The following is a 27,059-nucleotide window of genomic DNA, read 5'->3' on the forward strand; positions in this document are numbered from 1 at the left end:
TAGAACATGTCCTATTCTTGTCCGTTATGCAGACAAGAATAGGCATTTCTAACAAAGGGCAGGACATGCTGAACCGCAAAATGCGTAATGCACACCATTGGTATCAGTGTTTTGCTGATCCTAAATTTGCGCACCGAAAAGTAGATACGGTCATGTGAATGCCCCTTATCTTGTGAAAACCCGCAATGAGCCCAACATTGTGGCAAAGTAAAAGCATATCTGACAATGCACTGGTTAGGCTAGTTTCACACTAGCGGCAGGGGACTCCGGCAGGCTGTTCCGGCTGGTGAATAGCCTGTCGGATCTGTCCTGCCGCTAGTTCACGTGTGCCCCCGGACTGCCGCTCCGTCCCCATTTACTATAATTGCATGCAGTACTTTTAGTCCGGCTGCCTCTCGGCGTGCGCTGCCGTCGGAACTCCGCCCCGCCCCCATTATAGTCAATGAGGACGGAGCGGCAGTCCGGGGGCACACGTGAACTAGCGGCAAGACGGATCCGACAGGCTGTTCACCTGCCGGAGTCCCCTGCCACTAGCGTCAAGGTACCCTAAGACTCCTAGGAACACGGGAAGGTCATTTATCAAACTTGTGTAATATAGATCAGGCTTAGTTGCCCACAGCAACCAATCAGATTCGACCTTTCATTTTCCAAAGGAGCTATAAAAAATAAAAGGTGGAATCTGATTTGTTGCTATGGGCAACTAGGCCAGGTCTACTCTACACCAGTTTGATAAATGATCCCAATAAACTTTATCTATAAAGGTACAGATAAGCAAGCGGAGAATGGAAATGTTAATTTGTGGTTTGCAGTTAAACCTGGTGACCAACGCCATAAGGGATATGATGGTTAACGTTTTGTTCATTAGCTTTCATTGATTTTGTATGTGAGAATTATACTGTGGTTCTGAGGAGATACAAGCTTTCTTTTCATCGGATGACATACTGAGCGTCAAACACACGACCAGGCGGTCATATGATAGCCTCGTGTCACTGCTCGCTCCTAACACTCCGCATCTGTGAAAAAGAACTGTTTTGACATCTTTTCCGCAGTCACGTTGCGGTATATTTAGACTCTGGTTTACAAGACAAAATGTGATACTGATTAGTTTATCTAGATTAGTGGAAGAATGATCTGACTGTTTAGTATATGAATGCCAAATACCAGAGTGATGAGCTTAAAGGGAACCCGTCATCAACTTTATGCTGTCCATACTAACGGCAGTATAAAGTACAGACAGGTGAGATGATTTCAGCGGTCTGTCATTTATAAGTTAAAAGTAAGTGGTTGCCGAGAACCAACATCACAATCCTTGCAGACTGGGCCTGGAAAAGAGTCACGGCCACCTGAGAAGAGTCCTGGTTATTCATGAAGTCCTGCTCTCCTGCCCACCTGCTGATGACTGACCGTCTTCTACCTAGTTTTCTCCCTTTCTCTCTAGGAGAGAACTGACAATCATCAGCAGATGGGCGAGAGAGAGCAGGAGATTAGGAATAACCATGACTCTTCTCAAATAGATTTGACTCTTTTCAAGGCCTGGGCTGCAATGATTAGGATGCTGGTTCTCGGCAACCACTTACTTTTAGCTTATGAGTGACACACCGCTGAAATCTGCATTTTTGTCACTATTCTATGCTGCCCTCAGTGAGATCAGCATAACGTTGAAGACAGGTTCCCTTTATTGATGACTGTATAGACACTCACCAACGTGCCAAATATACCGTATACACTCTACAGAAATAAGTACCACTGGCTTCATGTGCAGGCAGAATTAACTCCTGGTACATAAGATGCCTACGCTAAAGACGTATGTACCATAGAGCCAGCCCGTGCTGCTTCTATAGAGCACCAAGGGAGAGGGGCTCATTCCAGGTTTGGCCTCATACTAGGGATCGACCAATATTCTGTGCATTTAAATTTTTTTACATTATTTTTTTTTTTTTCTGTTACGGTGTCCACCACATAGGAGATTTTTTAAAATAGTTTGGACTTTTCGGAAGTGCCAATGTTATATGTTTATTTATTGTTTATATCTTTTATATATAAAATTGGGAAAGGGGGTGATTTATACTTAAAGAGGACCTTTCAGTAGAAAAAAAAATCTAAACTAACTATACAGACATGTAGAGCGGCGCCCAGGGATCCCCCTGCACTTATTATCCCTGGGCGCCGCTCCGGTATCTTCATATGTTAGGCTCCACCCAGTGGAACCTGCCGGGGTCTCCTTCTCCCAGGCTGTAGCGCTGGCCAATCGCAGCGCTCAGCTCATAGCCTGAGAGGGTTTTTTTTCTCTCAGGCTATGAGCTGAGCGCTGCGATTGGCCAGCGCTACAGCCTGGGAGAAGGAGATGCCGGCAGGTTCCCCTGGGTGGAGCCTAACATATGAAGATACCGGAGGCTATACCGGGAGAACAGAGCGGCGCCCAGGGATAATAGTAAGTGCAGGGAGATCCCTGGGCGCCGCGCATGTCTGTATTGTTAGTTTAGATTTTTTTTTCTAGTGAAAGGTCCTCTTTAATATTTTGGTATTTTTTATTAAATTTTTTACTTTTTATTTAATAACTATTACCCCTCTTAGGGGCTAGAACCTGGGATCTTTTAATCCCTTGTCCTATTCACCCTGATAGAGCTCTATTAGGGTGAATAGGACTTCACACTCTCCCTGCTGCCCTGTGCATAGTACACACAACAGCAAGGAGCGGACTATGGCAGCCAGGACTTCAGTAGCGTCCTGGCTGCCATGGTAACCGATCGGAGCCCCAGGATTACACTGCTGGGGCTCCGATCAGAAGCTGCCACCAATGAGAAGGGGAGGGGACCCTGTGGCCACTGCCACCAGTGACTTTAATACTGGCGGGGTGGCGCACTGCGCCACCAATGTAATTAATACTGGGGGGGGGGGGCACATTGCGCCACCAATGTTTTTAATACTGGGGAGGACGCACTGCGCCACCAATGATAATTAACGTTTAATACAGGAGGCGGGTGTGTCGGCGCAGAATCACATAGCTGACACCCTGCCTCTGACAGGGAGCTGCAATCAGTGGCAGCAGTTAACCCCCCAGGTGCGGCACCTAAGGGGTTATCTGCCGCTGATTGCATCTTTCTGTCATATAGGCTGGGCACCGCCTTCTGTATTTGCAGTAGACGTTAATTATCATTGGTGGCGCAGTGCGCCCGCCCCTCCTCATCCCGCCTCTCCTCATTGGCAGCGCGGCACAGGGGGAGGGAGAGAGTGACTCTGCCCTAACCCCTGAAGACGCCGGTACTCGGCGAAACATGTCGGGGGGCAGCGTTGCTCTTATGTTTAAATTGAGCCTAGTCTCTAGCAAAGCACCAGTACGACAAAAAACAAAAGATACATTGTACCTACAGAATATACTGGCAGCGCGCAGCCAGTAAGGCAACAATGTTACATTCCTAGCTAGGATACTATAGCAGGAAGTGTAATGTATGCTTAGAAGTGCAAGCTGAGACAAACTGACAATTTTAAAAGCATCCTCTAGTAATACTAGATTCACTAATTAAAAGTTAAGTTTTAGGAATAAGGAGGTGCAGGATTAAGAGGTGTAAATTAGTCCTTGGGACATTAGTAGGTTTGATTTACTGGATTACAACACACCCTATCCTTTGTTCTCAATGGAGATAAGCCACTACTAGAAGTGTTTGAAGGTGGCTTATTCCCCTCTCCCCATTGAGAACACAAGGACACAGCCAAGCCTGGTGTCCATGTACACTGCCTGTTCCAAAAAAAAGTCGCCACCTAAAAAAAAAATATATATAAAAAGGTCACACACTCTAATATTTCGTTGGACCGCCTTTAGCTTTGATTACGGCACACATTTGCTGTGGAATTGTTTCGATAAGCTTCTGCAATGTCACAAGATTTATTTCCATCCAGTGTTGCAAACATTTTTCACGAAGATCTTGCATTGATGATGGTAGAGTCTGACTGCTGTGCAAAGCCTTCTCCAGCACATCCCAAAGATTCTCAATGGGGTGAAGGTCTGGACTCTGTGGTGGCCAATCTGTGTGTGAAAATGATGTCTCATGCTCCCTGAACCACTTTCACAATTTGAGCCGGATGAATCCTGGCATTGTCATCTTGGAATATGCCCGTGCCATCACTTCATCTGCCTCTCTTCTTACCCTGATGCGCCCATCACTCTGGAACAGGGTAAATCTGGACTTATCAGACCACATGACCTTCCTCCATTGCTCCAGAGTCCAATCTTTATGCTCCCTAGCAAATTGAAGCCTTTTTTTCTGTTTTGCCTCACTGATTAGTGGTTATTACGGCTACACAGCTGTTCAGTCCCAATCGCTTGAGTTCCCTTCGCATTGTGCATATGGAAATGCTCTTACTTTCACTATTAAACATAGCCCTGAGTTCTACTGTTGTTTTTATTTGATTTGTTTTCACCAAACGTTTAAGAGATCGCCGATCACGACCATTCAGGATATTTTCCCCGCCACATTTTTTCTTCGAATACGATGGATCCCCACTATCCTTCCAGTTTTTAATAATGCGTTGGACAGTTCTTAGCCCAATTTTAGTAGTTTCTGCAATCTCCTTAGATGTTTTCTCTGCTTGATGCATGCCAATGATTTGACCCTTCTCAAACAGACTAACATCTTTTCCACGACCACGAGATGTGTCTTTCAACATGGTTGTTTAAGAAACGAGAAGCAACTCATTGCACCAGTTGGGGTTAAATAACTTGTTGCCAGCTGAAAGATAATCGCCCATGCAGTAATTATCCAATAGGAGGCTCATAAATATTTGCTTAGTTAAATCCAGGTGGCGACTTTTTTTTTGGACACGCAGTGTATATTGGATTTGTGGATTTTCTGCCATTCTTCTCTGCAGATCCTCTCAAGATCTGTAAGGTTGGATGAGGCCAAAAAGTTCAAGCTTGGTTTCATCAGACCAAAGAATCTTGTTTCTCAAATTCTTAGAGTCCTTTAGGTGCTGTGGGGTTTTGTTCTGGTAGATAGGGTAAGCGGGCGCAGTACAGAGGCAAAATAAAAGTTCTTAACTATGCGGGGGTCATCTTAGGAATCGCGGCACGGACTGCTTCACGGGCATCGTGGATGCCTCGGGTTGTCCTGCTGTTTGCAAAGCCATCACATGTTGTAGCAGCAACTGGTTAGTCTACTGCTGCTGCTTATTAGCCTCCATTGCTGCAGGTTTGTCTCTCGCTGCTGCAGAATAGCCTCCATGAGGGCCTTCACAACAGCCTCCATTTTGTCGTGGGGCACTGGTTGTAATACAGCTGGTTTAATGTACGACATACAACCGTGCCTGAAAAATGCAGAAACCAAAAATATCAGCGTTCACGTCAGCCTCACTGCTCTTGCCCGCATCCTCCACCAATTGTGGGGTTTCGCTCTGGTAGATAGGGTAAGCGGGCGAAGTACAGAGGCAAAATACGAGTTCTTAACTCAAAATGTCAGTGTTTATTCACACTTGAGGCAATTGCACAAAACAGTGCGTAACTTTGCAGTCTTGGTGTTAATTCACACACAATGGAAAGTTCATATAAACACAAGTCACCTTGCTGGCAGTTCTGCCTCCAGTAGTCCACAGCAGGCTTTAGGGGGCCTGTTTCCCCAGCGTGCGGCTCTCAGCCCTCCAGCACGGCACAAAGCCTCAGATCCCAAAAACAGAGACCCCTCTACTGAGCCCAGCTGCCTATTTAAGGACAGCCAGGTGCTGACAAAACCCGGACCGGAACTTAAACTCCGGTCCGGTAATTGACCTCACCAGCCGCACATGCTGGGAGGAAAATACCTTCAGTGCTTTCTTGCAGGCTTTCCTGAGACTTTTAACAAGGCGAAGCTTCTTTCTGGCTCAGATTGTGATGGTAGACTTTCTGGAAGTTTCTCCTATCTGCACTCGGCATCTTTGGAGCTCAACCAGAGTGATGATTGGGTTCTTGGTCACCTTTCTTACCTAGGCCCTTCTCCCCAGATTATTTTGTTTGGTGGGGCAGCCAGTTCTAAGAACCGTCCTGGTTGTTTCACACTTCTTCCATTTAAGAATTATGGAGGCCACTGCGCTCTTGAGAACTTTCAGTGGGGCAGAAATGTTTTTGCACCCCTCTCCAGATCTGTGCCTCAACACAGTACTGTCTCTGAGCTCTACAGGCAGTTCTTTCCTCCTCATGATTTGTTTTTTGCTCTGATATGCATTGTCAGCTGTGAGATGTTAGAGACAGGGGCATGTTTTTCCAAATCATGTCCAATCAACTAAACATGGGTGGAAATACACCTGTCTGAATCACGACTTATTTTATTTTATTTTTTATTTTTTTTAAGGTTATAAATATTTAGTTTTTTATTTTCAAAAGCTTTCCGGGGATCTGACTGATTAGAATTACACAAGTCTTTCTTGGACTGTCTGTACAGGTAAAATACACTGTACAGACAGCAGGGTATGTGTGCTTTATGGCAGCTACAATGAATGAGACTCAACTGCCAGAGAAATGTAATAGATTATTTATGTTTCCAGGAAAAGATATACTCATCACGTCCCATTCTATACAGCAAAGCTGGAAAGTGAGCGGCATAAAAAAAAAAAAAAAAAGAAGAGTCAGCCTACTGTGTCTGCTCTAGTGACCAACGTGAAAATTGCTATATTTCAAATACAGTTGTACCATGGTTAGCACTCCCGCTGTTAACTCAAATTTCTTAACTCATTTTATTATCTTGAGACAAAAGCCATTGAAGGTGTTTGCTTAGATTAGATAACTAAACTCAGAAATCTCAGAAAAAAGGAGTGCTAACCATGTGACATCTGTATCTTTATGTGGATAGCCACTTACACAATAAAAAAAAGCACCAAATATTGTCTTTTTTTTTTATATGCTTAGAATAAAAATCTGATTTAAATAATATATAATTTTCAGATTATCCCCTTTAAAAGAATAACAGAAATACTCAACTTCACTAAAATGAATGTTTCAACCTAGACAAGAAAAAGTCTGCTCCATCATTGTACCACCATGAGAGAGAGATGTTTCAATGACCGTGCGACCAGCTTCAAAAGGAACGTCCAAATATTTCAAAAATGTTATAATATTGCTGATAAATGAATAGAGAAATTCCATTAGCGTGCTGAGATAAGGTTCTCATCCACAGAGCACAGCGGACTGCCTGCATTTTTTGTATGTCTCTGGTTTACTCTATAAACTCAGCGGGGGATATTCATTAAAGTAAAATCTACCCTATTTACAAGCAGGCTTTATTATCCTATAATTGGATAGTAAAATGGATGGGAATTTATTGTGCATGGCAAACGAGCCTTCTCTGAATCCGTGCACTAATCCTATGCACTGGTGTGAACCAGGCTAACAAAAACATACTTTATTTTGAGGAAGAATATGAAATAATCCGCTCACCAATAAGAAATTGCAGGTCTGCACGTTATTTAATGTTACATTATGTAAACGCTATGCTATCAAATACAGTGGTAGCCATATATTAAAGTTAAAGCCTATGGGCACTTTTTCATGCTATTGCATGTATTTCTGTAGTTTGGCTTGTAGAGGTTGCCATACAGTGCAGGCTGCCTGATCCCGTTCTATGCTAAATCCATCAGATAAGCTCCACAGTCACCTCTCCCGAAACTGAACTAAAGTCCCTTATTCCAAGTGGCTGAAGGGGATGCAACACTTGCTGGAATGCCGCAACCTCTTCATGCAGCTGTACCAATGGGGGGTTCTGGAAATTGGACACCCAAATGATCTTATTGAAAAGTTCAATCACAGACAGTGGGTAATTAACACTAATCACATGTCAATGACCAGACAGCCACGTGCGGACCTCGGTGGCTTCTTATCGCTCTGCAGGTGGCAAAATAAAATATTGGACCGGGTATGAGCAGATTCCATGGCAGTCACCCAGTGACTAAAAGATACGTTATCAAGATCAAAGTCCAGAATACCCCTTTAAGGCCGGATTTGCACATGCTGTTCTTTTTTTAGCCATAAAATTGTTTGTTCTCTAGCCACTCTTATGTATGATTAAAAAAGACATACAGGTACACAAAGTTGAAATATGGGGGGTTTTGGGCAGGGTTCTTATTGTGGAGATTAGCTTTAGGGTCCATTCACACGTCCATAATTCTGGCTTCGCATCCGTTCCGTAAATTTGGGGAACAGGTGCGGACCCATTCATGTCAAAGATGCAGACAGCACATCGTGTGCTGTCCGCATCCGTACTTCCGTTCCGCGGCCCCGCAAAAAAAATAGATCAAGATAGATCAAGAATAGGCATTTCTATCATAGGGCCGGTCATGTGCGGTCCGCAAAATGAGGAACGCACACGGTGGGTATCTGAGTTTTGCGGATCCGCAAAACACTTACAGACATCTGAATGGACCCTTAGTGGTCTTTAAAAATAAAATAAAAAACTACCATAAGTTTGTTGTACTATAAATTACACTCTGGCAGCTCGGAGTGCTATGGGTGCAGTGCAAGGAAATCTAACAAAAACATTGCATAGGTTATTCTGATCCAGGAACAGTACAGGACGTGCTCTAAAGGTTTTTGTTTTTTTCACATGGACACATGGTCTGCACAAAAAATCAGATTTGTGAATGACCCTGTTGATAGACAGCCTCAGTTTATAAATCTTTGTATTATCTATCTATTGTATCTATCTCATATCTATCTCTCTATCTCTCATATCTATCTATCTCTCAAAGATATATAACTCAAAGATCTGAAACATTTTCTACATACACAAAAGACCCATTACTCTCAAATATTGTTCACAAATCTGTCTAAATCTGTGTTAGTGAGCACTTCTCCTTTGCCGAGATAAACCATCTCACCTGACAGGTGTGGCATATCAAGGTGCTGATTACACAGCATGAATAATGCACAGGTGTGCCTTAGACTGCCCACAATAAAAGCCCACTCTGAAATCTGCAAAGTTTTGCCTTACTGGGGGGTGCTCATTGTCCATAACATACGCCTGCCCATACCATAACCCCACCGCCACCATGGGCCACTCGATCCACAGCGTTGACGTCAGCGAACCGCTCACCCACACACGCTGTCTGCCATCTGCCCTGAAAACCGGGACCCATCCGTGAACAGAACGCCTCTCCAACGTGCTAGACGCCATCGAATGCGGCAGTTCGCCGTCGATTACGACGGCGAACTGCAGTCAGGTCCAGACCCCGATGAGGACGACGAGCATGCAGATGAGCTTCCCTGAGACGGTTTCTGACAGTTTGTGCAGAAATTCTTTGGTTATGCAAACCGATTGTTGCTGCAGCTGTCCGGGTGGCTGGTCTCAGACGATCATGGAGGTGAACATGCTGGATGTGGAGGTCCTGGGCTGGTGTGGTTACATGTGGTCTGCGGTTGTGAGGCCGGTTAGATGTACTGCCAAATTCTCTGAAAAGCCTTTGGAGACGGCTTATGGTAGAGAAATGAACATTCATTGCACGGGCAACAGCTCTGGTAGACATTCCTGCAGTCAGCATGCCAATTGCACGCTCCCTCAAACGTTGCGACAACTGTGGCATTGTGCTGTGTGATCAAACTGCACATTTCAGAGTGGCCTTTTATTGTGGGCAGTCTAAGCCACACCGATGCAATATTCATGCTGTCTAATCAGCACCTTGATATGCCACACCTGTGAGGTGGGATGGATTATCTCGGCAAAGGAGAAGTGCTCACTAACACAGATTTAGACAGATTTGTGAACAATATTTGAGAGTAATGGGTCTTTTGTTGCGTTTATATTTTTGTTCAATCTATCTATCTCATATCTAATATATATCATCTACCTATCTATTTAATATCTATTATTTATCGATCTAATATTTAATCTATCTATATAATATTCATCATCTACCTATCTATTTAATATCTATCTATCCATCTATCTCATATCGATCCATCTTGTTTGTTAGAGTACATTATAGTTCTCTGGGAGCAAGAGGATTACGCCAGCACTTCTCGTAAGGCTTCACATGCAAGGACCCGGTCCAGTACGTGAATAATCCTGGAAGAGAAGTAGATGTCCAGCACAGATAAAAAATCTTCAATCTCTTTTTTTATTTAAATTGTATAAAAATGCATTCCCACAAGGAATGTGGTAATGTCACCAACGCGTTTCAATTTAGAAGATCTTAATTAGTGATCATATTTTAAAATTCGTTCATGCTTCGTTTGGTGGTAAAAGCAGAATTGCGTTATGGATTCTGTTACCGTGGACCATAACGCAATTCTATGACGGAATGCATAAGTAATGCCTTTAGACGCATTCCGTTATTCATTTCGTCATAATAGAAGTCTATGGGCTGCATAACGGATTCGTCCCGTTTCCGTTATGCAGGGGAGTCCTCTGAGAATCTCAAATTTACAAAATAAGCGTAGCATTAGCGCCAGAATATTTTCTATTACTATGGCATTAATGTACTTTATTTGGTTTGCAGAGTGCTGTTGCATTGTATTTTTTGTCTTTGCCATGGCAGCGCGCATCTGTGCTTTGGGATGTGCTGACTGACCCTCTTTTTCTTTGCAGTAATCTTAATCATGGTTAGATCGAAATGCGTTGGTGGAGTCACCGCATTCCTTGTGGGGATGCATTTTTATACAATTTAAATTAAAATAAAGATTGAAGATTTTTTTTATCTCCGTGTTGGATATCTACTTCTTTTCCTACATCACCGTTCTGTCTGTAGCAATGTTGATTTTAGTATACTGTATATTAAACATAAAGGGGAAGATTTATCAAAACTGGTGTAAAGGAAAACTGGCGTAGTTGCCAATAGCAACCAATCAGATTGTAGCTTTCATTTTTCAGGGCACTTTTGGAAAATGAAAGGATCAGTCTGATTGGTTGCTATGGGCAACTAAGTCAATTCTCCTTTACCCTACTTTTGATAAATCTCCCCCAATGTATACATACATGAAGACAGTTCAGTACAGCTTTACTGTCCATGCAGGGCACGCTGGTTGCCTGTAAGCAGAAAGTTCAACTAGAACTAGTCCGTTAAACGACTTGCATATGCTAAGTATACGATAATTCCTATCCGGTCTCGAAGACTACAAAGAGGAGTAATAGTAAATGCAACGTCTCACAAGCCTGTGTCTAGCTGAGAGAGAGTTAAAGAGAAGAATGTCTTGGATGAGGTAAGCGTGATAGAGCCATGTTTAAGAACAGAGCAAAGCAAAGTTTCAGCACATGACTCATGCACACATTAAACCGTACAGGAGATAATTCTCAGGTAAACTTTGCTTGAGCCTGTACGTCATCTCCCTCCAACCAGCTTGCATTAATCATGCCTCTGCTCCTCTGATGTAACCCAGCAAGAATGTCTGATTTATAGGCAGCTAAGAAACCACATCCCATTGTCACACACTCCAACCTGCATTCATTTTTACTCAAGTGTGCAAAACCCTTCGGTTTGATATGTTCCTATCCCTCCATGTTTCTAAAGCAAAGTCTTACTCCGCTCAGCCGGGAAAGATAAACTGTTCTAAATCGGCCGTGAACAGGTTGAAAAGGGATAGAAATCACTGCCACCAATTAGTAACAAGTGTCATTCATTCTTTAATTGGAGGACTCATCCACAAGGACAAGATTCAAGCCAAGATACTTCAGGCACCATGTCTACAGACAAACATATTAAAAGCAAAAACACAATGCAATGGCATGAACTCATGCTATATTCACCACATAAATTAGCAAATCTATTTTGATCAAAATCATTTGTGCCCATCCACCATGGCAAGGTGATCTCTTATGGATGGGAACCTACTCTATATGATACTCATAGGATCCCCTTGTGCCAACAGGCCTCAACTAAATTCAGAAAGAGCAGGATTCGGCTATATATTGCACTTGTAACGGTCGCGTACACACACACACAGGGGGGAGGGAAGTGACCACTGCGCTCCACCCTTACCCCTGGCCCTGCCTACTTGCCTCGCGAGTCCTAATGACAGGGGACAACTGGACGGCAATCCCTAACTTGGATTAAGTGCAGGGATGACAGACAGACAAACAACAGGACGTGAACGGACCGAGTCAATACCAGGAAAGCTACAAAGTACAAATGGAGCAAGCAGAGAATTGTCAGGAGAAGCCGGGGTCATAAATACCAGGAGAGACGTGAAGTACCAAAGGAGTCAGCAGAGGAACGTCAGGAGGAGGCCGGGGTCAGAATACCAGGATAGCAGCAAAGTACACAAGGAGCAGGCGGAGGATCGTCAGGAATTCAGCAGGAGGTAAGTACGCCAGGAAAGACCAAATCACAGGTGGAACCTAAATTAACAGGCAACCTGTGGCCAGCAGGCTGCCTGTATTTATAGTGGGGAGTGAGGGTCATGTGACGCGGCCAGCGTCACATGACCGACAGACCAACCAGTCGAGCACCGAGTGATCAGCTCGGCGCTCAAGGCAGACTAGGAGCAGGGAGCCACCCAGCTAGTAAAGCCGCCCTGGGAATGAGGTCAAACACAGATCCTCATTCCCAAAGCTAAGCAACAGGTCTGCGGGCAATGGGGGACCAAGTGCACCCTCGGAACCCCGTTACAGCACTAATTAAAACCAGTCTGTGGAAAATATGGGTTTGTTAGGAGCTTTGGCGATTCACATATGCACATTCACTTCATTTACAGGATGCACTGACTGAGGCTCAGTTCAGATCTGCGATCCATCAGAAAAACAGAAGAAAAAAAAAGTTATCTTGAGCATCGGTTGAGCTCAGCTTGCATCAGTTTTTCTTAGGTCCATCAGATATTTCACGAGCAAAAAAGTCCTGCATGTAGGACTCTTTCTCAAAAATAACTTATGTCTGACAAAAACTGATGTAAACTGAGCTCGACTGATGCACAAAATAACGGACTCCGTTTTTTTTTTCTGTTCTTCTGATGGATCAGAAGAACGGAAATTTCAACACAGATGTAAACTCAGCCTAATTTTGTCTTTTGTTTTTGCAGTATGTATTTGGAGATGCAGCTGCCTTCATTTTCGGTCTCCTAACACAGACCCATCTTTCCCACAGGCTGATTTTAATTTGAACAGGACACCGAATGTATAGACTGAACGTCCCATGAACATACCCTAAGAAACATCCCTTCCCCACACTGCAGCCATGGCCTAGTGATCATCACTTGGGGATCATGGCTGTCATATATTAGTAATCTAAAGTGCTATTACAGTAGCTTTCAATGTCTAAGAAATATTCTTTGCAGAATTCATTTTAAGTGTAACGGTCAGTTCACACGACTGATTTTTGCACGTTTTTTTTTTTACTCCTTTTTTTACGTGCAAAAAACACGCCAAAAAACTGTTGTGGGAAAAGTTCTAAAGAATAGCTGAGTCCCAAAAAAAACCCCCAAAAAACATCAAAAATCTGCCTGAAAAAGGCTTAAAAGAAAATAGTGTCAAAAAACGCGTTAAAACGTAATTTTGAGGCGTAAAAATCTGCTTGGATCCAGAGCTGATTTTTCACACGTGTATTTTGAAAATTTGCTGTGTGAACTGACCCTAACTAGACTAGCAGCAAATAAAATAAAGCCATCAAGAGTCGCATGTGGCGATGGACATTTATAGAGAAAATGTAATCACCAGTGTTAAGAGCTTCTCTTTCGGAGTGCTGATGTATTCATCTGCCATAAAAGATGACTGGTACCAGTTTGAAACCAGTCAGGTTTATTGTCATGAAAACCAGATAAAAGTTTAAGACATGAAGGCTATGTGTTTGGACCATCAGGCCTGATGAAGGACTCTGATCCAGTGACGAAATTCATATCCTCTATGTTTTATAGTTGTATGTGGTTTTTATTCCAATAAACCCGTTGGCATCACACCCACCATATTATCAATCATCATTTATGGAAGATTCTTAGGACTTGCCTTGAAGATAAGATTTTTTCCATTGATGGTCAGATTTCATTGAGATACTGTCCCTGCTAAGGAGGAGTGTGGATGTTGTCTGGTGTGGAGCTGGCAGCCTTTACTGTCCTAGATTAAAGAGGTTGCCCAGGCTTTTTTTTACTATTGATGACTTATCCTCAGGATAGGTCATCAATATCAGATCGGCGGGGGGCCGATAGACAGCAAAGACCATAGACGGCAACAGCCGAAAGGAAGAGAGATGGCACGTGCGCACTGCACGCGCCATCTCCTCATACAGATGATTGGTGGGGGGGCCGGGTGTTGGACCCCACCGATCTGATATTGATGACCTATCCTGAGGATAGTAAAACAATAGTGATTAAGAGCAGCACCCACGGACCTTCTAGACGATACGGGAATGCAACAGCCTGTCCACGACCGTAGATCCCCAACGGTCCACAGATCAGCAATCAAACCACAGGTGACGGCAGCATCTCCAGTCGATCTTTATTCATCGTACTTCCATGAATGTCTACAAAAAGAGCAGTAAAGTGAAAAGGCTAATATGTAGCCGAAACGTTGCACTTTACTGCTCTTTTAGTACACATTCATGGAAGTATGATGAATAAAGATCGACTGGAGATGCTGTCGTCACCTGTGGTTTGATTGCTATCCTGAGGATAGGGCATTAATAGTAAAAGCCTGGACAACCCCTTTAAGGGTCCATTCACACGTCCGTAGTGTATTGCGGATCCGCAATACACCCGGCCGGCAACCCCATAGAACTGCCTATTCTTTTCCGGAGCAGTGGACCGGAAGATTGGGGGGGCGCTACGGAAATGAGGATGCAGACAACACACTGTGTGGTAAAGGATCCCAGCAGGCGTGACTTGATGCTCATAGGAAATTTATTGCAGGGTAACAATATGTCCCAAATTCTAGGACGCGTTTTAGCCGAAACGCGTCCTAGAATATGGGACATATTGTTACACTGCAATAAATTTCTTATGAGCATCAAGTCACGTCTGCTGGGATCCTTTACTTCATTGCACGTGGAACTGGTCCTGATCCCACGCGGCGTGCATTAAAGCGAGTGCTGACCGATTTATCTTTATCAACACACTGTGTGGTGTCCGCATCCATCCCTGCCTCATAGAGAATGAATGGGTCCGCACCCGTTCCGCAGAATTGCGGAACGGGTGCGGACACGTTCACGAACGTGTGAATGGACCCTAAGGATGACTTGATATGTCCACTATTGAGTTGTGCCAAATATCATAGCACATCAAGGCAGGTAATAAGCATTCACAAATGTGAATCTGAAAGTCTCCTTACAATACTACCTTAGGGGGCGCTCTCGTTTTCTTCTTTCCGATTTTACAGAGAAAAGGGGGACTCCAAAAACTGCTTATGTGGCTGTAGTTCATGCCACCCCAGTACAGAAGGGTCTAGTAGTCACTGCTCCATGCCTTGTAGGACAGAATGTTGGTGGGATCATCTAACCTGTTCCCACTCAGGAAGCACTGCATGCCTTTGCACCATCAAGGGGCCAGTCTGAACAAGGGCTTGCTTCTTCATGGATTTCCATAGTCCACACAACTAACTAAATCCTATCTCCATGGCCGTCCCACTTAATAACAGTGTAAACATGTGCAATATTTTTCCTCATTAATGAGTCCCAAGTGTTGGTGACATAATGCAATGCACAAAGCTGTTAATGTGAAATACTGTAATTTTCAGGGTATCATGTTATATCTTCCACTCCTTACTTCACCACCTGTTCTTACATCAATTCCAGGAGATGGCATGTGGTGATGTCATCACTGGTGTTTTAATTCCTGGAGACTGCATTGAAATTAATTATGCCATGGGGATTTAATTCTTGTAGACTTTATGCAACCTGTGGTAAAGCCGGAATGGTTATCGCCATACTCCTACTGAGCCAAAATATGCGACGACTTGTTATTCCTTATGCGTGCAGCGTCTCATTAAAAAATTCAGATCAAAATTCTGAGTCTGATAAGACACCCACTACTGAGCAGATAGTGCACCTCAAGTATAAGCGGTCTATACATATGAGACTATGGTCCGATAACTCATAGGGGCACATTTATTAAGACCAGCGTTTTAGACGCCGGTGTTAATAAAGCCCTAAGCTGGTGGGGGATCCGCCAAAGCTATGAAGAGGCGCCGGCCTCTTCATAACTTCGGCGGATCCTCCGCCAGTTCTACATGTAAGATAGCTTCCTAGCCGTCTTATATTTAAACCTTTTTCTACGCCTAAAACAGGTGTAGAAAATGGTAAATGAGACAGGCCTACTAGCCAGTACCCTTCCCGGCCCACTTTTTTAGACCTGGCGTGAGCGGGGAAAAATTGCAGATGAAGTACGCCTAATTTAGGGCTTATTTACACGACCGTGCCATGTTTTGCGGTCCACATTTCAGATCCGAAAAACACTGATGCGTTCCACCCATTATAGAAATGCCTATTCTTGTCCACAAAATGTTCTATCTTTTTTGCAGGGCCACGGAACGGAGAAACAGATGCGGACAGCACATGGTGTGCTGTCCACAACTTTTGCGGCCCCGTTGAAATGAATAGGTCCACGCCCATCCCGGAAAATTGTGGAACGGATGCAGACCCATTCATACGGTCAAGTGAATGAGCCCTTAGGCATATATCAGATTGATAAATGACCCCAACAGTTTCTAGTGATCTAATAAGCATGGGAGCTCCAATACTTCCGATTGTGCTAGTGACGACAGACTAGCCAGCTAGGTTTGATTTTTTTTTATGCTTTACTTACCCCTTCCATCCAAAATAATAACCCCATTATAAGCCATTTTTATTTTCAATTATAAGGTTTATGAGGTTTGCTTTCCCTCCTCTCCAAAAAAGCACCACTCTAGACCACAGATGGCATCTATCTGGTATGCAGCTCAGCACCATTCAAGAAAAAGGGCTGAGCTGCAATACCAGACACAACCTATAGAAAAAAATGGCCCTGTTTTTTTGGGGGGGGAGGTAGGGGGGCGAAATAGCCGTCTATTTTTTTAAATTAATCCAGGACAGGCCAGTTATCTTTGTAAGTAGTCATAATTATTTTTCCTTTCTGCAAACATGACAGCATAAAATGACCTCTTGTCTTCTATAGCGGTTGTCACCTATTTTGACAACCACCGTTCAGTCTAATGACTGTCCTGTCTTGTTGTCATAGGATACACCATTTGTGTCCGATAGATGGGGGTTTCAAAGGTAAGACACCCAACAACCTGGAAAATAGGGCTCTCATGAGCTTTGGTGAGGCAGTTGCGGCATCCATGTGGTGATTGAATGTAGAGATGGCTAAAGTCTATAGAAGTCATCAACCCAAGCAAAATCTGAATCCAATATATCAAGTGGCAAAATAAAAAAAGACATTTTCACAAACTTATATTTTTTCCAAAAAGGCCCTACTGTAGTTACAGTATGCAAATTGTTCTAGAGTGCACACTAACGCTTCTTCTCCATGGAGATCAGGACCTTTGAAGGCTATCACAATGACAGAAGAAGGGATTCAACACACGGCCGAGGATATAATATACAGCACATGTGCCATTAATAAACCTGAATAGTGTGGCTAATTTCCTGCGTGTTGGGCTGAGGGGATACGCTGTGATGTCAAAAATCAACTCTTAACATCGGAAATTCTTCCAGATAATATGTCCCAGGTTCTGGTGACATAATCCAGTTGGAATCAATAAATATTGTACGATAATATGAACCAGTCATTGACATATCATATAAGAATGTGCAGACTGTCCAAGATCTACCCTAAAAATAAACCCTCAATAGCATAATAGTTTAAACATGTTCATTTACATGACGGCAGTACACAAGGTGTAGACCTTGTACATGGTTACATATACTTCTACAGATTTAGTATGCCGTCACCTCCTGGCAGGAACAAATACATGATACATGGTCAAGGGATGATCCATGTTTAGATGACATCAAGACTCACTGTGGATGAACCCGGCATCATTCATGCTATAAAAAGTCAGACAAGTAACGGATGGCAAGTAAAGATAAACTTTCATATAACTCATGTCATTAAAGGGGTTGTCTCACTTCAGTAAGTTGCATTTATCATGTAGAGAAAGTAAAAGGGGTTGTCCGGGTTCACAGCTGAACCTGGACATACCACCATTTTCACCCAAGCAGCCCCCCTGACAAGAGCATCGGAGCAGTTCTGATGCTCTCCTTTGCCCTGCGCTAAATCGAGCAGGGCAAAGGCATTTTTAAGAGTTCCGGGAAGTAATCTGGATAATAACTAGAGATGAGTGAATTTCATGTTCTGAAATTCGTTCACGCTTCGTTTGGTGGTAAAAGCAGAATTGCGTTATGGATTCCGTTATCACGGACCATAACGCAATTCTATGATTGAATGCATTACGGAATGCCTTTAGAGGCATTCCATTATTCATTCCGTCATAATAGAAGTCTATGGCCTGCATAACGGATCTGTCCAGTTTCCGTTATGCAGGAGAGGACTCCCCTGCATAAGGGAAACAGGACGGATCCGTTTTGCAGCGCATAGACTTCTATTATGATGGAAGGAATAACGGAATGCCTCTAAAGGCATTCCGTTATGCATTGAGTCATAGAATTGCGGTATGGTCCGTGGTAACGGAATCCATAACGCAATTCTGCTTTTACCACCAAATGAAGCGTTAACGAATTTCTAAATATGAAATTCGCTCATCTCTAATAATAACAATACATTAGTAACTGTCTTGTTTTAACTTTCTCTACATGATAAATGCCACTTACTGAAGCGAGACAACCCCTTTAAAGTTCAAGAAATGTTTTTTTATAGTACAAATTAATTTCCGAAGTCATTACACGACTTTGCGAAGCAATAACTTTGGCTCATCGGAGCCAATACATTCTAATACTGTACGGAGCTCCCTAACTGGAGCTCCGATACGATTTGCGCATCCCTAACTGGTTTATAAGTGCATTTCCTGACAACAGATTTGCTAATTTGTCAGCAAACAGGTGCGGACTGGGAATTTTAAGTGGCCCTGGAAAAACAAACAAAAAATGGTCCTCAAGTTGTAGGGGGGGGGGCACAATCTGACAGAGGACGAGGCAAGACAAGTAGGCAGGGTCAGCAATACCACAGCGCAAAATAACCACAAACCAGCACAATATATTTGCCCAAAAGCTGTCCCTCTATTGTGGCCATCAATAGCCACCATTTTCTGTCTTCTTCCTCCAATTGTCTACAGAGGGGGCTTAGGAGGTTAAATGCAGGCCACAGCAGTTGCATTTAGGAGGACATGTGTGTTTGCTGGCTGAGTACATGAGTACCTGCTTCTCACAGAGTTAATTATCTCTGAGAGCTCATTATGTACCAGGCCAACGGCAGAAAGGAGGACTTGAGGGCCTACTGGGAAATTTCCCTGTAAGATCTATGGCCTATCCGCCCTTGACAGCAAAGCGATCAGAACCCATCTATTTCGGAGGGGCTAGACAACCTTAGGGGGCCAGACAATCTTAAGTGTTTACAGACTCTCCCCCGACAGAATATGTCGGGGAGAAAAGAAGAATCTGGAATATTAAACTTCAACATGCCCAAACCGACGTTCTTCTCATGAGAAAAGCTGCCCAGACTGTGCATGTGTATGGGGGAGTTGAGAGTCAAACAAGCGTTCGGCTGATAGCTACTGAAAGCATATATGAGACACTGGATGATGTATGAAGTTAAATTGTGCTTTGGAAATACTGTGGTTCATAAAAATTTCAGTCCATTTGTCAGGTAAAATATAATCCTTTTCTGCACAATAAGGCACATGTGCTTTGATGCAATGCCCCAATTCACTTCTATGGGCTCACCGCTTTACAAGCCATGGCATTCAGTCTGTGACATACAGAGCTGGGTCATAAATAATATGTGTCTATACAAGTTTCTGTGCAGCGTCAAGACAGGAGTTTTGAAAGGGCCACCACTTGCTCTGCAGGGAACAAAATAAACATTATTGTTCAGTCCCAGCAAAGTCACGTTCAGAAGTGGTGTGCAGGCAAAACATCATTTTGGAAGGCTGCAGCAAGAACGGAAATGGCATTTATTTGTTTTAGCAAATATCGCCATGTAAAGAAATAGCAGAATGTTTCCATTAGGAAAGTGAATATGAAAGGCGAGATCATGAAAGCTGTAAACGGTGATGATAAATATAAGCAAATATGAAATGCAAAGTTTAGAAAACTATCTGAGATCCACCACATCTGTTTATTGTATGAGGCTTTTGATATTTTAGTACATATTTTACATTTTAAAGAACTATTATAACATATTATATATGATAATGATATATAGTCTGAAGTCAGGGAATCCAAAACTGTTAACAAGCTCTATCTCAGGCTGTATAGCAGCTAGAGATACGAGTCAGATCTTGTTTTAAAGCTAATAATCTAAGCGGTAAAACAAAACCAGGTGTGAGCCAGAGTTAGAGCAATTTGTACTTATCCCAACCCCTTTTCATCTGGATATAAAATGGCTGCATGGTGCATCTCCTATATTGTAGAGAAACTTTATCTTGGGAGGAAGTGCTAAGAGAAGATGAATCACATGATAATGAGAAGACTTCACTGAGAACACAGCAGAGCTCTTCCATCACATTAGAAGGTCCACCTATCCAACCAACAAGCGTGGAGATAGACGCCAACCAAGGTGTGATTCTTAGAAGGAAAATGTAAAATTCAAAGATGTAATTAGAATCATATTAAATGTTTCATAATAGCAATAATGTATGAGATGGCAGCTACCATTATACCGAGGATCATATAAATCATAGTGATTGGATAAAAAAAAAAAAAATATATATATATATATACATAAGGGAAAAATGGACAAAAATCTATTTAATGCATGTTTGCTCTAGAACAAGAACAAATATCAAAGGCGCACAAGGGGAAGAATACCTGACATCACTGACATACTGATGTCACGGAGCTCTAGCTAAACAAAACTGAATAAAAAAAATCTCCAGGGCTCTCACTTCTTTGCATGTGTTGTAAGTTAGACATTGAGCAAAGCCTCCGTCCTTACACAGACAAGTTTGCCTTCTGGTCAGTCTATATGTGTATTGCATTTTACTACTGACCATATATTTAATATTTCTTGTCAGTAAGAAATGTATGTTGGCTAAATAAAAAAAATTGCTAAAAATATTTTACACAGGATCTTGTCTGCAATTATGGAACGGAAACAATCAAAAGTGGTTGGAGAGCATACAAAACATCCAGCTATCCATGGACATCTCAGTTATTGCCTGGCCCAGATTTTTCCCTCTCTGGTTTTCAAGGCCAAACGTCCTTATGATTGAATGCAAATCCTGTCTAACGCTATACCAGAGATGACTGGTGGCCAAACAAGTAGACAGCTCTATCTTCTGACTCCCCCATGAAAGGTTCAATCAGTCAGATGTAAATATTTAAGCCAACATGGAGAGTGGAAATATCAGAGGGTAACTGAAGTGGGTGCAGATGTTAGGGATGTACTATGGCTCTAGTGCCTAGGGGCACCCTCTACACCAAGTTAAACTTTACTATATATTACATGATAGAGGACCATTTAGAGGTGCTTGAACTTACTATCACAGCCAGAAACCTATCCCTGATGCACCTCATTTGACTAAGGTAACCAGCGTGCCTAGAAGTTTGTTGCTGCTACTTAACTGGTCTGGCCATTAAAAAAAAAGAAATCTAATTGCTCCCTGGATTAGAATTGGCCCCTAAAGGCAAACATAATTTGAGCTTTTGGTTCAGAAGACTTATTAAGGACCTCCCCTTTATCTGAATAAATAGAGTGCTGCAGTTAGACATTTAAGAGGTTCTCTGCCTTTAACATTGGCTATCCTTAAAATAAGTCATTGTTTGATTGTAGGACCTACAACCTCCAGCAATCTGTTAAGCACTGGCATAGTGGGTTATCTGTGCAGATAGTTGTGCCTGGTACTACAGCACAGACCATGAACCTAAATGAAACAGAATGGAATGAGTTGCAATACCAGGAGCAGCCAACCAAACAGAAGAGGTGCTGTGCTCTTCGACAGGGGTCCAGGAGTCCAGACCGCCAAGGAACTAAGCATAGGCCTTCAAATGTTTAAGTCCTGGAGAACCTTTTGAATGAAAAACTACATACAGTACAGGACTAATTCATAAAACTAACAAATGCATAAAACACACAGAACCAAAAAGTGCAAAGCATACATCACATAAATACCAGAGGTATAATCTAAAACAGGCAACAGAAAATATGAGGATAATTTGGAGAAAATGGTTATCACCTGGTAAATGTCAAGAAAGCTTGTATGAAATCCAGACGCATTTGACTAACAGGAATGACATCATACCAGATAATATAGCACTAATTCGCAAATCCAAAATCGGATAAAACGGCAGGGCTCTTTAAATAAGCCACTGTGGAGGGAGCTCTCAGGCAGCTTGTGAGTGACCTGTCAGAAAGTTAGTAAAGTGGACTATTCATCAGGCATGAAGCGATGAAAAGTCAGCATACAGAGGTAGAATTTCACAAATCTTATAGTCGACTACAAAGTTATCCAGAATCCATGAGCTAATGCAGACTAACTGGTGCCTTCTGCTCCTGCTCTGTCATTATCTATCAGTAATAGATGGTTTAATCTGAAAAATATATGGTTTTAACTGTTGGCACTGGCGTGTGCATGCGGAGAGAAAAATGTGAAAAAACATTTTAATCTGTGTCGACAAGAAAAATATGTCAAGACTGCTGCGCATTAAAATGATAGCAGTGAATTGTGTGAAGAGGACACACTGGAAATTAAACCAGTCCCATAACTTATGTCCAGCTTGTACTTTCTGAAAATGATTTTTTACTATCAGCAGCTAAGGATTTAGCTTAAAAAAATATTTCACGTTAAAAACATCTTTTTTGGTTTTATGATTATCAAACATGCATACAAGTATAGCAGTAAAATATCTTGAAATAACAGGCACAGCTGAAAACAAAGTCAGAGCTCCACATGCATGGTACAGAAAATCCCGGCATAGACTTAAACCTGCTCTGTCACCGGGATCAACCCTATTAAACCAGACAACCTTTCTTTTGTCTGCATGCTAAACAGCTGCAGGGAAATCTATGTTTTTATTCTTATACAAATGAGAAGTTTGAGCACCAGGAGGTGGGGCTGAATCCTTTGAGCACTACTTTGTAACACCCCCTCTGCTCTACAGCTTTACCACACTGAGATCTGCTCAGAAAGATAATATACATATTACTACTTCATTCACAAGCACAATATATGATAATAAAGACACTAGTAATATCTGTTAGCTTATAAGCATAGACATGCATCTCTGTGGTAATGCCATAGCGTTAGCTTGGTGGCAAGTGATTGGTTTTGCATGTAGAGATCCCAGGTTTGAATTCTGGGAGAAATTTCTAGTTTTTTTCTTTTCAGATATTTTTTTTTTTCTTTTAGATTTAACCCATAATACAAGTCTATGGGGGTCATTTATTAAGCTGAAATATGCCAATATTAGGTGTCTTATAGCAGGGCTTGACAAATTTCCTTGGAATCTAGGAGCCAGCTAAAAAAGTTAGGAGCCAGGCGGAGCCGCGTCATAAAGCCCCCAGTAGGTGCCCCCATAGTGCTTCCCCCCCACTTCTCCATAGAGCCCCCCAATAATGCTGTATACCATGTTACATATACCGTCGCTCCGTCCCCGGACCCTATTGACTATAATGGGGACGGGGGTGGAGCTCCGGCGCAGCATGGCAGTTCGCGGTGAGAGGCCGCCGGACTAAAAAGTTGGACATGCAGTACTTTTACCATGCACTGCCGTGCTGCGCCAGAGCTCTGCCCCCATTATAGTCAATAGGGACAGAGCTGCGGTCCGGCGAAACAGCGGAAGGACGGATCTGACAGGGTGAACCGCCTGCCAGATCCATCCTGCCGCAAGTGTGAAAGTAGGCTTAGTTCTATAGCTACTGAATGAGACAGAAGAAGGGATGCCTTTAACATATAGATCTCCTTGAGAAGCCAATTTGATCATAAAGGGTTAATTCACACTGTAATCTAAACTGTGTCCTGTCACTGTCTTATCACTGCTGCAAAAGCATCAGCACAGCCTCAGTGTAACCTGTTCTTTTAACTCAAAGAATCGAATGAGTCACTAACTAAGTCGGATTAGATTCTTTTAACCTGTGACTCATTCGATTCTTTCTTACTTAGACTCCCTCCTGTACTTGTGTCAGTGACTCAGAGCTGTTAGTGCTTGCCTTGCCTCAGCTCTGATTGGTTGGTGGGCGGGGAGGGGAGGGGCTGGCAGAAGCAGCTTCCACTCTAGGATCAGATTACACTCCTCCCGAGCCCCTCCCCTCCCTGCTGCCAGCGTCTCTGCTATTGTGTGCTGTGACGGAGCTGACTCAGACTGAGGAGCCGTTTCACACGGTGCTGCCTCCGGACAGAACGGCAGCTCCGCACCCATCGGCCGGGCACCTTTGAAAACGGGCTGACAAATACCCAAGCGCCAGGACTAAATTCCTGGTCGCCATGGCGACCTGGCGCCTGGGATTTGTCGAGCCCTGTCTTATAGGCTGGAAAGCTTGTCGCATTTACCATTTTCTATGCCTGTTTTCGGCATAGAAAAAGGTCAAAATGTAAGTCAACTAGGCAGCCATCTTACATTTAGAATTGGCGGAGGATCCGCCAGCCCCCATTTAGCCCCCCATTTAGAAATGCATCCCCCAGAGAGGTTATACATCGCTTAACAACCTCACTGCACAGCTGATCTGAGTCTGCCAAAATCCAGCAGCTCACGCAGACTCCCGCGCCCCAGAGGTCATATAACCACTGGGACCGCAGCAGGAAGAGGCATTACTACTTCCTGATCTCTATACACAGTGCTCATTGTATATAGAAATGGGAAAGGCAGGGACAGTGAAAAACCATTCCTGTTTTCTTTATGGGGAGAGTGGCTGTCCCTGACAGCTGGCACCCTGCTCCTGCAGCTGCAATCTCTGCAAGGACGTTTTAAAACGTCCATGAACAGATAAAGGATGACCACCCAGACGTATATAGTCAAGTGGCGGTCAGCTAGGGGGGGATGCACTTAGGGAAACATTCCGCCAATTCCGTAACTCCAATGGTACTGAATGGGAGCTACGCAAACAACGTAACACAGTCAGTTACAGAAGCAGCGCACTGTATCTTGCTGCGATAGTTGCACAGTTCCTGTTCACTGAGGTGGGAGTTACGAAAGAAGGGGTGCCGTACCTCACCAATTTCCACAACTCCACCTCCCCTGACTGGCACGCCAGTTATTCCTATCTTGGCCATGAAAGACCAAGATGGGACAACCCCTTCAAGACAAAAGCCTTCAACCACCTCTTGCAAAAAAAAAACCTAATTTTACAATTCCCTATCAGTTGCGAAAGTGCGGTGAGGATCCGCTCCCCAGGAATGTCCAGGAGCAGTCCATAGATGATAGTCACCAGATATGAAGAGGGTGTAGACTTAAAGTAAAGTAAAGGCAACCAAATAGGGTGAGCTCTTATGTCAACTGGTTCAAGGACCGTAAGTAAGAAAACAAACTAAAAAGTTGAGTATATTGTAACCAGCCATGGTTTAACCCAGTCCCAGTGAGTGAGAACACAGGACATTGCTCTGAATGTAATTCTGTGAGTCAAGGGCACCGCCGCTTGTGTAAGATCTCGAATGTCTTATCTCCATACTCCCACGGGCACATGCGGGTTGATTGCATTTTACGGGGCTGAAAATAAAAAAAAATCCAAGTTAGTAGGCCACTTATCGCAGAATTGTAAGAGCCCTGAGGGTAAGGGGAGGTACGCAACAGGAGCTTTTTAAAGTCTCCATATTCATGGCTAGAATGAAAGCTCTGTTATTTCTAGGAGCCATTGAAGACTATTAATTTGTGGAGGTTTTACAAGCATTAAACCAGCATTACATGAATTCAAGGAGTTACAATGACTTAGGTCATTAAATCTAATCTCAGCAGGAAGGTTACCTTCTCCGTGAGCGTTGTACATACTGCAAAGTGACTTCTTGGTCTTTAGTGCTTAAGGTTAGGATTAGTGCAGCCATTGTAACGGGTGATTAAGACCAACGTCTAGTATCAATATCAAATATTATTCAATTAGCTTCTAGCTGTGGTATGAGCTTGTCAATAGGATTTGGTGAGCGAGCCCCGAGGACACTAAAAACTTTTGCTGGCTTTGCACGCAAGGTAGGATTCTTTCGCTTTAAGGGGTAATGCCATGACCGATGTGAAATAACAAAATCAGACATATACTACATGACAGTCTCTTTCTAACAAAGCCAGACCCAGCTCTGTACCTCATATGGATCTAGCAGTTTCAGTATTCATTGCTCCATAAGGCCTGCTAGATGTATTGCACGCTGACAGTTCAGGGGGTGTATCCTTTCTGCTGCAGCTCTCTCCCTGTCACAGCTCAGGGGACGTTTCCTTTCTGCTGCTGCTGCTTTCTCCCTGTTACAGCTAAGAGGGGTGTCCTACGTGCTGCATCTCTTTCCTTGCCACTGCGTTGGGGTGGTGCTTTAGCGCCTGTAACTAGCTTCTAAGGGCTCATGCACACAGACGTATATTCTTTCCGTGTCCATTCTGTTTCTTTTGCGGACCGTATACGGAACTATTAATTTCAATGGGTCCGCAAAAAAAAAACGGAAGTTACTCCGTGTGCTTTCCGTTTCCGTATGTCCATATTTCCGTTCCGCAAAAAAATAGAACATCCGTATTTATTGCGGACCGCAAAAAACATACGGTCGTGTGCATGAGCCCTAACAGAAAGGCAGTGGGAAGATAAAATTGAACATGTGCGACCATGCTCATCAGCCCAATAGGTAGACATATATATTATTATAAAGATTAAACACCAGGGGCCCCATTATAATGAAATAAAGAGAGCATTTTAGTAACTGGAGCATTTGAGTAACAGAAAGTAAATGACAAAAGTATTGTAACTAGTTTTTCACGCTACATTATATTAGAACAACATTAAATGGTGGCGCAACACCAATAACACATAAAACAATAAAAAGGCAATGATGTCTTATAGAACCTAAGGGCTCTTTCACACTTGCGTTCTTTTCTTCCGGCATAGAGTTCCGTCGTCGGGGCTCTATGCC

The 27,059-nt window shown here is 43.2% G+C and overlaps 2 protein-coding genes across 6 annotated transcripts in view; one reads left to right on the forward strand and one right to left on the reverse strand.

The window, feature by feature from the left end:
* The window catches only part of CMSS1 (cms1 ribosomal small subunit homolog), a 338,805-nt gene that overhangs the window by 125,789 nt on the left and 185,957 nt on the right, over window positions 1-27,059 (reverse strand). The window lies entirely within an intron of this gene.
* Window positions 1-27,059, forward strand: part of LOC120994610 (filamin A-interacting protein 1-like) — a 195,612-nt gene that overhangs the window by 87,569 nt on the left and 80,984 nt on the right. The window contains exon 1 of one of the 4 annotated variants that reach the window (XM_040423296.1): window positions 20,421-20,581. The exons of the other annotated variants lie outside the window; for them this stretch is intronic. The gene's annotated coding sequence lies outside the window, so the exon portion shown is untranslated. Of the gene's footprint in view, window positions 1-20,420; window positions 20,582-27,059 lie in introns of those variants that run through there. 4 annotated transcript variants of the gene reach the window in all.

This window comes from Bufo bufo, chromosome 3, assembly GCF_905171765.1.
Source record: "Bufo bufo chromosome 3, aBufBuf1.1, whole genome shotgun sequence".
In the NCBI taxonomy this organism is placed as follows: Eukaryota; Metazoa; Chordata; class Amphibia; order Anura; family Bufonidae; genus Bufo; species Bufo bufo.